We start from the raw sequence: 17288 nt of genomic DNA, 5'->3' as shown, positions 1-17288 counted from the left end.
GGACATCAAACCTTTGTCAGATATGTGATTTGGAAATATTTTCTCTCATTGAGTTGGCTGCCTCTTCACCTTTTTGACAGTCTTTTGAGGTACAGAAGCATTTGATTTTGAGGAGTTCTCATTTATCTTTTTTTTTTCTTTCATTGCTTGTGCTTTGGGTATAAAGTTTAGGAAGCTACCTCCTATTATTAATGTCTTGAAGACATTTCCCAACATTTTCTTCTAGAAACTTTATGGTGCTAGTTCTTACATTTAGGTGTTTGATCCACTTTGAGTTAATTTTTGTGTAGGGTGTAAGATAGGGGTCCTCTTTCATTTTTTGGCTGTTGATATCCTGTTCTTCCATGCTCAATTATTGAAAAGACTATTCTGTCCAAGTTCAGGGGATTTGGGGCCTTGCTAAATATCAGTTGACCATAGATTAGGTGGTCTTTTTCTACACTCTCAATTCGATTCCATTGGTCAATGTATCTATCTTTGTGCCAGTACCATGCTGCCTAGACCAATGTGGCTTTATAATAGTTTGTAAAGTCAGGGAATGTTAAACCTCCCACTTCTTTCTTCATTTTTAGGATGCTTTTAGCTGTTTGGGGTCTCTTTCTTTTCCACATGAATTTGGTAATTAACTTTTCCAACTCTTCAAAGTAGGTTGTTGGAATTTTGATTGGTACTATGTTGAATCTGTAGATCAATTTGGAGAGAATTGACATCTTAACTATATTTAGCCTTCCTATCCATAAGCAGGGAATATCTTTCCACCTATTCAGATTTCGTTTGATTTATTTTAGCAATGTTATGTAGTTTTCTGTGTACAAGTCCTTACACCCCTAGTTAAGTTCTTTCCCAAGTACTTGATTCTTTTAGCTGCTATTTTGAATGGATTTTTTTCCTTAACTGACTCCATAGCTAGGTCATGCTTGTGTATAGAAATGCAACTGATTTTTGCACATTAATTTTATATCCCACCACCTTGCTGAATTTGTTTATGAGCTCAAGTAACTTTGCTGTAGATTTCTCAGGATCTTCCAAGTATAGTATCATGTCATCTGTAGATAATGAGAGTTTTATTTCTTCCTTTCCAATTTGGATGCCTTTTATTTCATTGTCCTGCCTGATTGCTCTAGCTAGAACTTCTAGCACAATGTTGAATAAGTGGTGACAATGGGCATCCTTGTCTCATTCTTGATCTTAGGGGGAAAGTTTTCAATCTCTCTCCATTGAGTACAATACTGGCTATTGGTTTTTCATATTTTCTCTTTATCATATTGAGGTAATTACCTTTGAGTCCTATATTTTGGAGTGTTTTTAATCAGAAAAGAATGTTGAATTTTTTTGAATGCTTTTTTCAGCATCAATTAAAATGATCATGTGATTTTTCCCTTTTGATTTATTAATGTGCTGTATTACATTAATTGATTTTCTAGTGTTGAACCATCCTTGCATTCCTGGTATAAACCCCACTTGACTGTGTGAATAATTTTTTTAATGTGCTGTTGGATTCGATTTGCTAATATTTTGTCCAGAATTTTTGCATCTATGTTTGTTCTAGTTTGCTGGCTGCCAGAATGCATTATACAAGACACAGAATGGCTTTTCAAAAGGGGAATTTAATACATTGCTAATTTACAGTTCTAAGGCTGTGAAATTGTCCAAATTAAAACTAATCCATAGAAATGTCCAATCTAAGACATCCAGGGAAAGATACCTTGGTTCAAGAAGGCTGATGAAGTTCAGGGTTTCTCTCTCAAGTGAGAAGGCACATGGCAAACCCAGTCAGGGTTTCTTTCTTGGTTGTAAGGGCACATGATGAGCATGGGATCATCTGCTAGCTTTCTCTCCTGGCTTCCTGTTTCATGAATCTCCAAAGGTCGCTGGCTGATAGACTCTCTGCTTCTCATGGCTATGTCATTCTCTGCTCTCTCAGAAGCTTTCACTTTCTCCAAAATGTGTCCTCTTTTATAGGATTCCAGTTAACTAATCAATACTCACCTGGAATGAGTGGAGACACATCTCCACCTAATCCAATTTAACAGTCACTCTTAATTGAGCCATATCTCCAGGGAGATAATCCAATTAAAGTTTTAAGCATACAGTGCTGAATAGGGATTAGAAGAAATGGCTGCCTTTACAAAATGGGATTAGGATTAAAACATGGCTTTTCTAAAGTACATGTATCTTTTCAAACCAGCACAATATTCATTAGGGAGATTGGTCTGCAGTTTTCCTTTTTTATAGCATCTTTACCTGGTTTTGGTATTAAAATGATATTAGCTTCATAAAATGAGTTAGTTGAGTACCTTTTTCCTCAATTGTTTGGAAAAGTTTGAGCAGGATTGATGTTAGTTCTTTTTGGAATGTTTGATAAAATTCCCCTGTTAAGTCATCTGGCTCTGGACTTTTCTCTGTTGGAAGATTTTTGATGACTGTTTGAATCTCTTTACTTGTTAAAGGTTTGTTGAGATCTTCTATTTCTTCCTGAGTCATTGTAGCTTGTGTGTGTGTTTCCAGGAATTTGTCCATTTCATCTAAGTTGTCTAGTTTGTTGGCATGTAGTTGTTCATAGTATCCTCTTATGATTTCTTTTATTTCTTCAGGGTCTGCGGTTACTCACCCCTTCTCATTTCTGATTTTGTTTGTTTGCATCCTCAATTTTTGCTCTTTCTTGTTTTCTAATATAGGCATTTAGGGCAACAAATTTCCCTCTCAGTGCAGCCTTTGCTGCATCCCATAAGTTCTGATAAATTGTATTCTCATTTTCCTTCATCTCCAGATAGCTACTGATTTCTCTAGCAATTTCTTCTTTGGCACACTAGTTGTTTCAGAGTGTGCTATTTAATCTCCATATATTTGTGACTATTCTCATTCTTTGGTGGTTATGGAGATCCAGCTTCATCCCATTGTAATCAGAGAAAGTGCTTTGAATAATTTTATTGTTTTTAAATTTGTCTGTTTTGTGCCCCAGCATATGATCTATCCTGGAGAACATTCCATGAGCACTGGAGAAGAATGTATAACCTTGTGTTTTGGTGTGCAATGACTTATATATGTCTGTTAGGCCTAATTCATTTATCAAGTTATTTAACTTCTCTATTTCCTTGTTGATCTTCTGTCTGCCTGCTTCATCTATAGAGGACAGTGGTGTATTGAAGCCTCCTACTATTATTTTTGAAACATCTATTGCTCCTTTCAGTTTTGCCAATGTCTGTCTCACGTACTTTGGAGCTCCTTGATTGGGGGCATAAAATTTTGATTGTTGTATCTCCTTGGTGAGTTGACCCTTTAATTACTATACAGTGTCCTTTGTCTCTTATGATGTCTTTACAGTTAAAGTATATTTTGTCTGATATTATTATAGCTAATCATGCTTTCTTTTGATTGCAACTTGCGTGGAAAATCTTTTTCCATCCTTTAACTTTCAACCTATTTGTATCCTTGTGTTTAAGATGAGTCTTTTGTAAGCAGCATATAGCTGGATTATATTTCTTAATCCATGCTGTCAACCTGTATCTTTTAATTGTAAGTTTAGTATGTTAAAATTCAAAGTTATTACTGAAAAGGCATTTCTTAAATCCCCCATCTTATCTTTTTTATTTTATTTGCCAGATCTATATATTCATCCCCTCTTTCTCTTTTTATCCTTTAAATTACTCTTACTGGCACTCTTCAATTCTGTGCCCTCCTCCAGACCTCCCTCTCCGGCCTTTTTTTTTTTTCAGCTGGCAGAACTCCTTTTATTATTTCTTGTAGGGCTGGCCTCTTGTTGATAAATTCTTTCAGGACTTGTTTCTCTGTGAAAACTTTAATCTCTCTCAGTTTTGAAGTGTAATTTGGCTGGGTACCAAATTCTTGGCCAGAAGTCTTTCTCTGACTGCTGTAAACTGACATTACCAGAGCTGAATGATGTCATTGGGGGGCCAGTGTGCATGCAGAGGTCTAGGAGTGCCGTAAACTAATGTGTAGAGCTCAAGGGGGCAAGGAGGCTGTGCGATACTATGGGTGGGTGGGTGGGGTGTAGCCTGGGTATGGAGGTTAGTGTAGCCTTTATGTGCTGGCGATAGCCTGCAGGGAACAGGAAGGGGGAGATAGTGTTCAGGAAGGATGCAGGAGAGGTGGGTTGGTCTTCATTTGGACTGGGGGTGTGGAGCAGGTACACATGCTGGGGGCTCTTGGGGCAGGGGTGCTTGGAGCATGGGGAATGGGAGCAGGTGACAAGGTTCAGGTGCATGGGGTGTGGGGTGAGTCACAGGTCAAGGGGCTGCACTGGTGAAGGTAGCACATTCAAGGAATGTGGCCTGGCTTACTTCCTGGTCCCGCGGTCCTGTCCATTCACTCCTGAGGGCTCCATGCCTCCACACCAGGTCACAGCTTTCTGTTTCTCAGTTCCTCAGCCTCTGCAACCAAGCCACCCTATTTTGTGCAGAAGGCTTTCCCAGGTCAGTTGCACTCTTGAATTGCTGTCTCAGTCACTCTCCTGAACCTTGCCTAATTTTTCTGTGGAGCGGGGCTGAACTTGACCTACTCTATTCAGCCATCTTTCTGGAAGCCCCCGTATAGATTTTTCTTTATTTTCTTGGTGGTTACGACATCTTAAATTTAATGTCCTAAGTCTATAACAATCACATTTTGACACCAACTTTACTTCATTTACAACCAAACACTGTCCTATACCCCTTCGTCTTCCCACTTTTTTGTTGTACTTGTTACAAATTATGTATTTACACATTGTATGTCCAAAACCATAGTTATCATTTGCGTTTTTGAAACTGGAAGAAGTAAAAATTGGAGTTACATAGCAAAAAATATAATGCAACAAAACTGGCTTTTATGATTACCCATATGATTACATTTACCAGAGGTCATTATTTAATTATGATGCTTTGTTCCACTTTCTACTATAGTTTCTTTTCGGTCTGAAGAACTCTCTTTAGCATTGCTTATAAAACTGGTTTAATGGCGACAAAGTTCCTCAGCTTTTGTTTATCTGGGAATATTCTAATCTTTCTCTGGTTTTCGTAAGACAGTCTCACTGGATATAATTTGTGATGGCAATTATTTTCTTTCAGCACTTTAAATATTTTATCCACTGCTTTCTTGCCTGTATCATGTGCTGAGAAAGCAGCACTTAATCTTATTTGGTCTCCCTTATACATGTTGGATTTCACAGTCAGCTTTCAAAACTCTCTCCTTACCCTTGGCATTCAGTAATTTGACTACTATGTGTTTGGGCATGGTTCTCTTCAAGCTTGTCTTGTTCAGAGTTTGCTGGGATTCTTGAAGATTAAATTCATATTTTTCATTAAATTTGGAAGTTTTCTGCCATTATTTCTTTGAATATTCATTCTGTCAGCTTTTCTCTTTCTTCTCCTTCTGGGGCTCCCATAATGCATGTATTAGAAGACTTAATGGTGTCCAACTGGTCTCTCAGGCTCTGCTCACTTTTTCCATTCTCCTCCTCAGCCTGAATCATTTTAGTTTTCCTATCTTCAACCTCATTGATTCTTCCTTCTGCCAGTTGAAACCTACCAGGAAATTTTCCATTTCAGTTAATATCATCTTCAATTCTAGTATTACTGTTTGGTTCCTTTTAAAATTTCTATTTTTTTACTGAGATTTTCATATTGTGTATGCATTTTTCCTTATATCCTTTAATTCTTTTGCATTCTTTTTCTTTATCTCCTTGAGCATATTGAATATAATTCTTTTTAAAGTTTCTGTCTTGTATGTTCAAAGTGTGGTCTTCTTTGATGGTTTCTGGATTTTTATCTTGTTCTTTTGGACGGGCCACCCTTTTCTACTTCCTTTGTTTGTCTTGTAATCCTTTATAATATTTTAATGTGTTAACTCTGGGTTTACTCCCTAAGTTGTCTATTCCTTAAATTTACATCCAGCTAGTGATGCAACAGAGATTTCCTTGTGTGCCAGGAGCTTACAAAAAGAAACTAATCAATGAAAAAATAACCTTTTACAGTCTTTGAAAATTGGCTATGCTTTGACTGGTGTTTTCCTTCAGAGTTTATCCCTCCTATCAAGGCTAAAGTGAACTGCAGGGTCCCATCTGTCTTTTCTAAGCCTGCACCTTGTTCCCAAGCTTCTGCTTGTTATGGCCTTAGGAAACCCTCTCCCTTAGAGTTTATGTCTTAAAGTACATAATCCTTTACCCCATGCTGCTTTGGCTTTGTTTCTTACACTGCTTTAGTTATCTGCAAGCAGCTTTTACCTTCATGGTAAATTCTGGGAAAGCCAGCCAGAGATGGTTTTGCTAGTTTGGTTTTTCAAGCTGCCACCTGATATATTGGTCCCAACATCCAGGCACCTCAGAATGCACATAAGTGTTACTTTGCTTCTTCTAGTACAGGGCCAGGGACCCACAATGAGAGTGTATGCTGGTTCCATACCATGCCAAGGAAGACTACAAATTGGTCAGCAAGGTCCTATGAGCTTCTCCTACTGTTTTTTCAAGCTGCATTTGATTTGACCCTTTCCTTGTTACTGAATCCTTTAAACATTTTCCAGAATTTTGAAGAAGATGGCTCTGCCAGTGTTTGCTAGTTGTTAAGTGACTGTGAAGGATCAGAACCTTGGAACACCTTATACTGCCCTCTTAGTTTTTCTGATTGTCTTAGCTGGATACTTCAATCTATTTAATGCCACACATCATTTTCAAATACTAAAGCCACCACTTGGGGTGAAAAAAAAAAGACAAAATTACAAATATTTCTGAAATCAGCATAGACTTATGAAAGACCTTTGCATTTCCAGTTAACATTGACCAGAGACAATGGCATTTTCTGATCCTTTCTTTCCAAACTATCTGTTAATAGTATATTTTAGGGGATCATCTTCATTAACTTTTCTTTTCTTTTTTTTTTTTGGTGCATGGTCCAGGAATTGAACCCCAGTCTCCTGCATGGAAGGCAAACATTCTACCACTGAACCACTTAAAAAAATTTTTTTTTGAATGGGCAGACACTGGGACTCAAACCTGGGTCTCTGACATGGCAGACAAGAACTCTGCCTGCTGTGTCACTATGGCCAGCCTCATCCTTCGTTAACTTTTATTTCATCAATTTTTATCTGGTTACTCTATGATGGGATCCTCTGCCCTGTCCAAGCTTACCATCTGACTTGCATGCTGGTATGTGTTGGGGATTGAATCATGTACCTCCAAAAGGCACGTTCAGGCCCCCATCCCTGGTCCTGTGGGTGTGAGCTAATCTTTAAATAGGACTTTTGAAGTTATTATTAGTTCAGGTTTGCACAAACCGAATGAGGATGCTCCTTAATCTAAAATTGCTTAAGTCCTTATAAACAAAAGAAACTGGACACAGAAGGGAAGTCATAGGGAATAGCCAGAAACTGGAAGTTAACAGAACCTGGAAGAGAAAGGAAGAGACGCTGCCATGTGCCTTGCCATGTGAAAGGAAAGTCAAGGAACCCCAAAGAGTGCTGGCCAGCCAGAAGGTACCAGCCCCAGGAGAAAATAAGCTTTCTAGCCTCTGAAACCATGAGCCAAATAATTTTTATGATATTTGTTTTAGCAGACAGGAAACTAAAGCAATATGCTTCAGTTCTCCAAACTTTTCTTGCTCTTGCCTTCTTATCTTCAAAACATACATTTTTCAAGATGCTCTTTTAATTAGTCTCATCTGATCATTTCTGTGGCCAAATTTAGCCAAATACATTTTTAATACTCTCTTAATTTGTACTCCTAGATATGTCGCTTTATAATGATTCTTCAATTGTTTATTATTTATGTGGGTTACTTTATCTAACTCATTTCAATATTCTTGATACATCTATTAAACCTTCCAACTCAATGATATTCAGAAGTGGAGAGAACTCTAGTGGGTGAACTAAAGTGGAGTTGGTAAATAACCTAATCTAACAACATAACATAAAACATATAATACATAGCATCACATCAGATCACATCATAAGCATACATAACATTAAAAAAAAATTAAAACTGCCTCTTGAAGCTTAGTGTTTGGACTTACGTGTGAGTTCTGACGTGCACTGCCTTAACATTTGGGATTTGAAATTTGGGATTCCTATACTGCTCTAAACTAAGACCACACAGGTGGTGATACCAAATACAGCTCTTAAAAAAAAAAACAAAAACAGTAGCTCAGCTATTCATTTTCTGGAAGACAGATAGACAACAGATTAGAAAACATAATGAAATATGTCTCTAACTTGAGAAAAATGAAAAAAAAATGCAAGATTTGCTCATTTTGAAAAACTTAAGCTATGGGAATGGCATAAAAGAAATTATATTTGGTGCCTCATATCTTGCCCGGCTTTGCCATGAGTTCCCTTTTGAGCGACTATCTCAGCCCTGCCCTTGGCATAACCACAACTAGCAAGGCCTTTGCCCTTGGATGATGACAGCTTCCCTCATCTTCTTCTGGGTCACAATAAAGGCAAGAGCCCAGGACCAATACTCTTTCCCCCTGTCTCCCCAGGCTGTCACGGGAGCCTAGGTTAAGTGAGCCCCAGCTCCTCTGCTGCTCTCACTCTCCCCTCTCCTCCCCCAGGCCCTTTGATCTTCTGAAGCTGTCCTCTCATGCATTTGCGGCTGGCTGGCTGACTGTGTGTGAGCCTCATCACCAGAAGATCTTCCCCATGACACCCAAAACAGCTATCAACATACATTCAACAGGAATGGAGAAGTAAATTGCTCTATTTGGCACCATGTACTTAAGAATGTACACAATTTCATATACTACTTCCAGTATAAGGACCTTCAAGAAAAACTTCATTGCAGTTGACCATCAGTAAGATTCTGAAAGAAGCAGAAATTCTATAGAAGAGTCTTTAGGAGAAAAATGTATTTCTTTTTTTAAACAGAGAATGGAAAAAGTGCAAAGTGGGTTATCCAGTATGAGTAAAACACTTTTCTATACTTGACGTTTTTCAGAAAAATTTATTTGCTTGTAGCTACACAATTTTATTCTATAATATTATGACTATAAAAATTAATAATATCAACAGCAGCTTACGATTATTGAACATTTATGTGTGCCCTTGACTTTAGTCCTTTACATACACCAATTCTTTTGCCCACACAATAACCCTTTCAAGTTGGATTTTTATTGGCCTCATTTTACAGATGACTAAATAAATTGTCCAGCTCACAAAGCTCAGAACACAACTAGAAATCAGATATTTGTTATCTGATCTAGTAGACCCACTGGCTTTTAACTGTTGTGCAGTATTTCTTCTAGTTTTATAAACAGTTTAAGATATCATGTTAACCCATGAGTCATTAGTTTCTGGATGTTTTGAAATGCAGGATTCACAGAATGAGTTCAAATTCTATGAATTTGAAATTTCAATGCTATCTTAAGGGTAGGTAGATTTCACCCTAGAAATGTCATTCTTGAAAGGACTTTTGATTGATAAATTTGACTTTACAAATTCTATGATCTAAAGTGAGTCACATTCCTGTAACTATTTTATCTATAAATATACGAGTGTATAAATAATCATTTGTTTGCAGGTGAGTGTGTGTGCTTGAGAATGGCATTTAGCTTTGTAAAGACTACCCAGCTAGTGTCTCCTTCTGAGATTTTTAATGCTAGAATAAAATTTTAAAAATAAAATGGCTTAACATGATCCTTGCTATAGTTCACAAATAATTATATTCTTTAGTGAATAGTAGTAGCCTAAAAGTAAAATCTAGGATATAGTTGAATCACTGCGTATCATTTCATATTGCCGTTTCCTTTTCAGATTATGCCCAGATTAAAACAGGTTGATAAGAACACTATGGAGCAAACTGTTTCAAAGTACGTAGCAGTGATTCAACTGCCTGATTTTATCAGTGTCAGTGATTGTGGTACAGTGAAGTCTTTGTGACAACTGTGAAATGAATGTGTTGTCTGGAAAGGGATATTGGAAATAGGGTTATATGTATTTATACTCATTTTTAAGACAAACATTTTGATATCTTACTGTCAATATAGTTTATATAAAAATATATTTATAACTACTTAAGGTTAGATTTGAAAGCAGTATGGTTGAGAACATGGGGCCTGGAAATAGTCTACCTGATTTTGAATCCAGGTTTCAAGTTATTATCTGAGTGATCATGGCTAAATCACTGCCTGCCTCTGGGCCCCAGCTCCCTCTTCTGTGAAGTGGAGGCAATGACAGTACTGACCTCACAGCCTTTGGTATAAGCCTTTACATCAGGCAATGATTGATTAGACAAAAATTTTGACTTCAGTTATCATTTTGAAAATTATTTGTTTACAATAATAACAAAAATAAGTGCACATATGTACTGAGTCCAGAGCAGATCCTTTTATATAAGCAATCTAATATCATGTACAACTATAGGAGGAAAGTACTATTTTTTAAATTTTCCATGAGGAAGCAGAAATTCAGATTCATAAAATTTTGCATTTCCCAAAGTCATACACCCAGTGTATATAGAAGGCTACAGCTGAACTGAGAATTTTTGAAACAGAAGTCCAAACTTGCTCTCACTTTTTTGAAAGGAAGTTGCCAGCTCTCCGCTTCCAAGTATACATTTTCATAACAAGTATATGTCTTGCCTTCTTTTTTTCCTAAAGAATAGTTTATATAAACCCCAGATTGAAATTTTTGACTAAAATGTATCTAATATTTGGAGCAAGAAGAGAAAATGTGGTAGAGTCATATCATTTCTCTTTTTACGTTTTCCCCAAAATATAACCTACCAGCATTTACTTCAGAAGCTGAGGTGGCAGAAATAGGCAATTATCAGTCTCTCTTTTTATACCACAGTTCCTTTTAGTACAATGACACTTAGCAACTTAATGCACCTGACACATTAAATATATTTAAATTGAGTAGATTTCTGTTTCTTTTTCTTTTTCTTGCTAATGACTTAAAATTAAGTTTACGAAATTTCCTGGTTAAGACTCATTTCTTAAAGCAACCGTTATTTATTTATTTATTTATTTATTTATTGGTGTAGTTGTGATAATCTCTTTAATTTGTTGTTTCCCTCTGTTTATTTTTCATAGTTACATAGTTATACTAGTCAATTTACTAGAGGTACTAAAATCTTCGAAAGTGGATTTATTGTGATCTACTGTAATTAAAAAGATTAGAAACATTTTGTTCTAGCAATTTTCATATAAAGATAAATTAGGAAATAATAAAAGAATATTATAGATGTTCTTAGTTTCAGAATTTCCTTGGCCAAGGACAAACCAACTGGAATATCTAACTCTCAGTATTGACAGACATGATATGAGCAAATCTGAGAAGAAAAGCAAACATGCCCTGATTCTTTTTCTACTATTTTTAAATTTCAACATAAGGAGAAAGGGGAGGAAAGGAAGAAAAATTTAAAATGTGTTCCCTTCTGAAGTGTGGGGTATTTTTTTCTTTTTAATTCATAAATAAGCAAGCTGGTAGACTTGTATTGACTCTAAAACAAACAAAACTGACACCAAAACCCCCAATAAGTTTTAGAGTTTTGGTCCCTTGGTTGATCTGAAATTCTTTGCTTCGAAAACAATATAAATGCTTCAATACCTTGACTGAAGAAAATACTTAATAGAAATTTTGATTTCCATCTTCTGATCTAATTCATTTCACAGTGAGGTGTGGGCTTAGTATGGGAACTTTTTCTTTTGTTTATAACATTTTCACACTACAGATATTTACAGGCATGCAGAGGGACTGCAAGCTGATTGTTTCTGAAATTAGCTCAGCACAGATACAGAGCAGTGGCTGAGAATAATTGGTGTCTAAAAAGTGCAAATTCAGAAGGGTAAGGCTGCCTTATAAATAAAACCTCTATAATCTGTTTTAATGTATTTTCGTTCTTGTAATTATAAATTTTTTTTGTGTGAAATCCAGGTGATTTGTCAGTTAGGATTCAAATGTGAAAGTCTCTAATTTTTAGAGTGCTATAATAATCCAGGTTAAACGTGAACATGGTAAATTAATGGGTTTGGGAGAGAGTTCCCAACTTTGAAATATATTTCCTCATATAGGCTTGATAAGAAGGAGGTATTTTCATTTGAAGAGAAATAGGATTATGTGAAATGTTTGTTGTTCATTGACTCAGTGTGAAATTTCATGCTATCTTCTGAGTTCTCAACAAGAACAGGCACAGCTACTGTATTTGAAAATTTTATAGTCTCATGTGAGGTATTTCTAATATATTTTGTAAAAAATAACATCTGGAAATCTAGAGATGTTTACTTTCAAAGATATGTTCCCTTAAATAAAATTTATTCAATGAGTATTTTACATTTTTTTTCTATTTTTCATCCTAAAATTATATTTGCATTTAGTTTAGAATTTATAAAAATTTTTTTGAATAAAATGATTAGTAGTGTCTCAGCAGGAATGATGGGTAATAGTGAAATACTTCTTTAGTGGAAATTATCTGTAGTGCATATAAAATGAGCCTTTTCTTTTCCAAAATGTCTTATATTCACAAAATAAAGATCTGACTAAATATTAGATTATCATGTGTTTCAAATGTGAATGTCCTTGCAATATGTAAATTAGTTGTAACCTATTGTAATACATCATTTGATAAAAATCACAAAAATTACTCATATATAAAAATCATACCCATTCTCAATAGTGTTCCACTGATCAATTTTTGCTTTTACCACCAGTTGAAAATTTGTGAAAATGATTCTTTAAAATTTATTGCAGTATTTTCCAAATAAATAATCTCCTGCCCCTTTCACCTCAGAGGATCTCTATTCTAGATTAGACTGACTATTTAAAGTTGACACAGTATTTATCAGATGATTGAATTTAATTTTATGGCTTTAATTTTTATTACTTGCTATTTAGGGGCAAAGAGTTTTGAAAATTTGACTTGCCCATATGAGTCCTAACTAACAATGCTTCATTGTGAACTGCTAATATAAAATACTGTTAAAGTGTTTTTTCTTAAAATCACACAACAACTAAGAGTAACATTTAGAAAGAAGTATAGCTTCTTCATCATACCTCATTTTTATGTCTGTTAGCGTCCTAAAAGTATAGAATTAAATCTGTAAATGACCACTGTGACAGTGTTTTTTTCAAGAATTTAAGAAACTTTGTACTGATGTATGAAATATTGGCACTTTGCTCATGTATTATGATCTCAACTGACTCAAAGAATACTCTGATGTGCAATAAAAATGTGGCTTCTTTGATTTCTTCATATGATCTGATCCTGCAATGTAGCCCAGGGAAAGAAAAGTTTAAAAATAATAATAAAAATAAAACTTATAAAACTAAATTCAACCCATCTGATAAACTCATTCTCTTTAGAATATCCATCTCTTTTGAATAATGAAGTCTTCTGGATTTTTCCCCTACTCCTTGCTTGTCTCCAAGTTGATATGTGTATTGGGGGAAATTATGAAGTTTTTCAGCAGGAAGGAAGGAAGTACGCATCTCAGTTTTGCTACCTGCAAGTGTTTGTTTGGTTTTCTCACTCCTCTGATCTCTCTAGCGATGACCTTCCACTCTCTGGTGACTGACTGATTGTCCTTCTAGCATCTGTTGACTGTGGCCAGAAACTGATCATGTTCGGTCATTTTTCAGGTTGGTCCTTCTTGCCAGGGTTTCTTCTTGCTGATTCAGCTCCATATCAGTCACTTCTGAGGTCCAGCTGTAACTTCTACTTGATCCTTAGACTGGATGTACTCTGTGGACTTCAGATAAATGGTCAGGTCTCTCTTATTGTGGTGACCCTACCCACCCACCCCCTCCACAAGCCTGCCAATAGTTTATGCCAAATGGGAGTCTTGGGAAACCTACTAGAGGAGAGGTCATGATATTATCTACCTAACCTTGTGTGATTAACTCCAGGTTGTTTCGGGAATATTCTGTTAAACTGGCTCCACCTAGTGTTTCAAAGGTAAAAATAGGGCAAAAACACTGTATTCAATGGCTTTCTTCTCAACCTATCTGTTCAAGTTTGCTGGCTGCTGGAATGCAATATACCAGAAATGTAATGGCCTTTAAGAAGAGGAATGTAATGAGTTTCTAGTTTACAGTTGCAATGCCGAGAAAATGTCCAATTAAGGGCATCCAGGGAAAGGTACCTTGGTTCAAGAAGGCCGATGAAGTTCAGGGTTTCTCTCTCATCCTAGAAGGCACATGGCAAACACAGTCATGGTTTCTCCCTCAGCTGGAAGGGCGCGTGGTGGCATAGAGTCATCTACTAGCTTTCTCTCCCAGCTTTCTGTTTCATGAAGCTCCCCGGGAGGCATTTTCCTTCTTCATCTCCAAACTGCTGGCTGATGGACTCTCTGCTTTGTGGCGCTACAGCATTATCTGTTCTCTCCGAATCTCCCTCATTCTCAAATGTTTCCTCTTTTATAGGACTTCAGAAACTAATCAAGACCCACCCAAATGGGTGGAGACACATGCCCCCTAATCCATTTTAACAACCAATCTTGGTTGGGTTACATCTCCATGGAGATGATCTAATTACATACAGTACTGAATAGGGATTATTTTGCCCTTATGAAATGGGATTTAGATTAAAACATGGCTTTTTTAAGGGACATAACATCCTTTCAAACCAGCACACTATCTAACCTGCCTGCTCTCCATGACTTCATTACAAATAGGGGAGGTCAAAAATGTGTGTCTTATCTGTTTCCCCTCTCATGTACTCTCTCTTCTTTTTCCCCTGATCATCAAGGAAAGAAAAATTGCATTTTCCTCTCCCACTTTCTGACTGTTCAGAACACTTCTACATCATTCTTCCTGTAACCTTTTTCTTGAGTTGGTGTTTACCCGATGTTTTAGTTTCCAATGCTGTTCAAGCAAATACCCTAAAATGGGTTTGGCTTAAACAATGGGATTTTGTTAGCTTACAGTTTTGAGGCCATGAAAATGTCCAAATCAAGGTATCGTCAAGGCAATGCTTTCTTCCTAAAGAACAGCTGCTGGTGATCCTTGGCTCCTCTGCCACATGGCAAGGCACATGGCAACATCTGCTGGTCTCTCCCTTCTCTTCTAGGCCTCATTGATCTCAGGTTTTTACTTCTGAGACTTTCTATCTTTCACTGAAATCCATTTCTTATAAATGACTCCAGTAAAAGGATTAAAATCCATCCTGAGGAGGGTGGTAGAATTCTCACCTGCCATGTGGGAGATCTGGGTTCGATTCCTGGCCCATGCACTTTCCCCAAAAAGCCAATGCAACCAATCAACCAACAAGCAAAAATTCAACAAACGATGCTGTAATAATGGGATACTCACATGGAAAAAGAATGAAATGTGACCCTGCCATATAGCATACAAAATGCAAAACAAAACAAAACACCCATCCTTAATGAGGTGGGTCACATCTTCACTTTAGTAGCCTCATCACAAGAGTCTACTTAAAATGGGTCCACACCCACAGGAATGGATTAGATTTAAGAAAATGTTTTTCTAGTGTACACACAGCTTCAAACCACCACACCCTGTTACTTCAGTCCTTTAATTAGTGTCTGGAGATTTTAGAAAGATGTTTCTGCCAGTTCCAGATGTTTTTTCAAAGTTTCTGTGAGGGGACAGAGACCAAAAGTGCCTCCCTCTGCCAACTTGAATGGGACAATTCACTCTTGGCTTTGAGCTAGATTTCTGAAATTTTGAATAAATGAGATGTGACTAATACACTACTCACTAACCAGGCGTGGGGCCACCAATTCATCTACACAGTCTTCCTCATGCTTTTCATTGATTGTGAACAAAGTTACCAACTACTTTGTGTTTTGAATACAGAAAAGAGGGGTGTGGAATCTTGTCCAAAATAATAGAGAAGAAAGTGGTAAGTTTCACCACGTCATAGGTTTTTCTCTAGAAAACTAAGAAATCCATTTGGGAAATGATCTTCTATATCTCACTGGTATCAGAAAAATTCCCTATCTTACTTTTCCACTGCTGCTATAAAAAGTACCACAGACTAGTTGTCTGAAACAACAGGAATTTAGTATCTCACAGTTTGGGAGGCTAGAAGTCCAAAAGCATGGTGTTGGCAGAGTCATGCTTCTCTGAAATCTGTAGCAATAGAGTGGTGGCTTGCTGGCAATCCACAACTCAATCTGTGCTTCCATCATATGACCATCTGTCTCCCATCTTCTACTACTGTGTACAAATTTCCTCAGCATATAAGGATTCTAGTAATATTGGATTAAGGCCTACCTTGATTCAATTTGGTCTCAACTAATAACATCTTTAAAGATCCTATTTACTAATGAGTTAACATTCACAGGTCAGGGAGTTAGGGCTTGAACATATCTTTTTGCAGGACGTGATTCAATCCATAACTCTCAAAGAGGTTTCAGAGAACATGGTCCTTCCCAAGCTTTGTGCTTGTGAAGTGCACAGGGATATCAACAGTTGGAAATGATCAAAATGTTTCTCAGGCAGATTGAGGAGAAAGGAGGGATAGCAGAGCTGAAGCATGAGAGCATAAGAAACAAGGCTGCAAAAGCTCATTTCAAACTTGACCAAAATGTTTCCTGGGCAGAGCGAGGAAAAAGGAGGGATAGCAGGGCTGAAGCATGGAGGGCATAAGAAACAAGGCTGCAAAAGTTCATTTCAAACTTTGCTGAATGCTGAGAAGCACATGAGGTCCATGTCTTGGTCTTTCCCACCAGAGGTGGATCCTTATATTGAAACTTATACAAAACAGACATGTTTGATGCCCTAGAAGGCCACATGCTGCCTTCTATCTCTGTATCCTGAGATTTTCACTGAACTTTTTTTTTAGTCTTCCAAAGACTTTCTCCTATGCAAATAACTGTGAGTATAATGAAATGAGAGAAACATTCATAAGCCATACAAAGAAAAATAAAATCAGTAAGAGCAGAAAATGGAGTATTATCTTAGACACTGACTTTGTGATGCCATGAGTGAATGAAATGCAGACTGTTTTTAAACAAATATATATGTATATATTGTCAACAGAAGATAATATACAGTTTAAAGGGTCTTTTTCGGGATGCTACTTAATTGGAACCCTTTTCTATTAGAGTTTGTTTACTACCACAAGGGACTGATCTCACCTATGTTGGTGTCAAGAAGGAAATGCACATATGATTATACTCATTAGGGACATGGAAAAGCAAATATAGGCCACCCTGTAATGCCATCTTTAGTGTCCTGAGATGAATGTAGAAAATCCATTATCATTTTTTCAAAAGTAATTTTAAAATGCAAATACAAGTGCTAACAAATTCTTGTCTTCATATGACTGTCAATTTCTTTGCCCCACTCTCATTTATTTTTCATAAAGAAAAAAATATAGGGTAGAGATTTATTTGTTGACA

The 17288-nt window shown here is 36.7% G+C and overlaps 1 long non-coding RNA gene across 2 annotated transcripts in view; it reads left to right on the top strand.

Annotated features, from left to right (window-relative positions):
- Nucleotides 1-17288, top strand: part of LOC143676479 (uncharacterized) — a 134159-nt gene that overhangs the window by 82281 nt on the left and 34590 nt on the right. The window contains exon 4 of one of the 2 annotated variants that reach the window (XR_013172116.1): nucleotides 8538-8905. The exons of the other annotated variant lie outside the window; for it this stretch is intronic. This is a non-coding gene — a long non-coding RNA (uncharacterized LOC143676479). Of the gene's footprint in view, nucleotides 1-8537; nucleotides 8906-17288 lie in introns of those variants that run through there. 2 annotated transcript variants of the gene reach the window in all.

The sequence above is a fragment of the Tamandua tetradactyla genome, chromosome 3 (genome assembly GCF_023851605.1).
Source record: "Tamandua tetradactyla isolate mTamTet1 chromosome 3, mTamTet1.pri, whole genome shotgun sequence".
Lineage (NCBI taxonomy): Eukaryota > Metazoa > Chordata > Mammalia > Pilosa > Myrmecophagidae > Tamandua > Tamandua tetradactyla.
The sequence above is the reverse complement of the archived record's forward strand: the minus strand, read 5'-3'. Positions and strand labels throughout refer to the sequence as shown.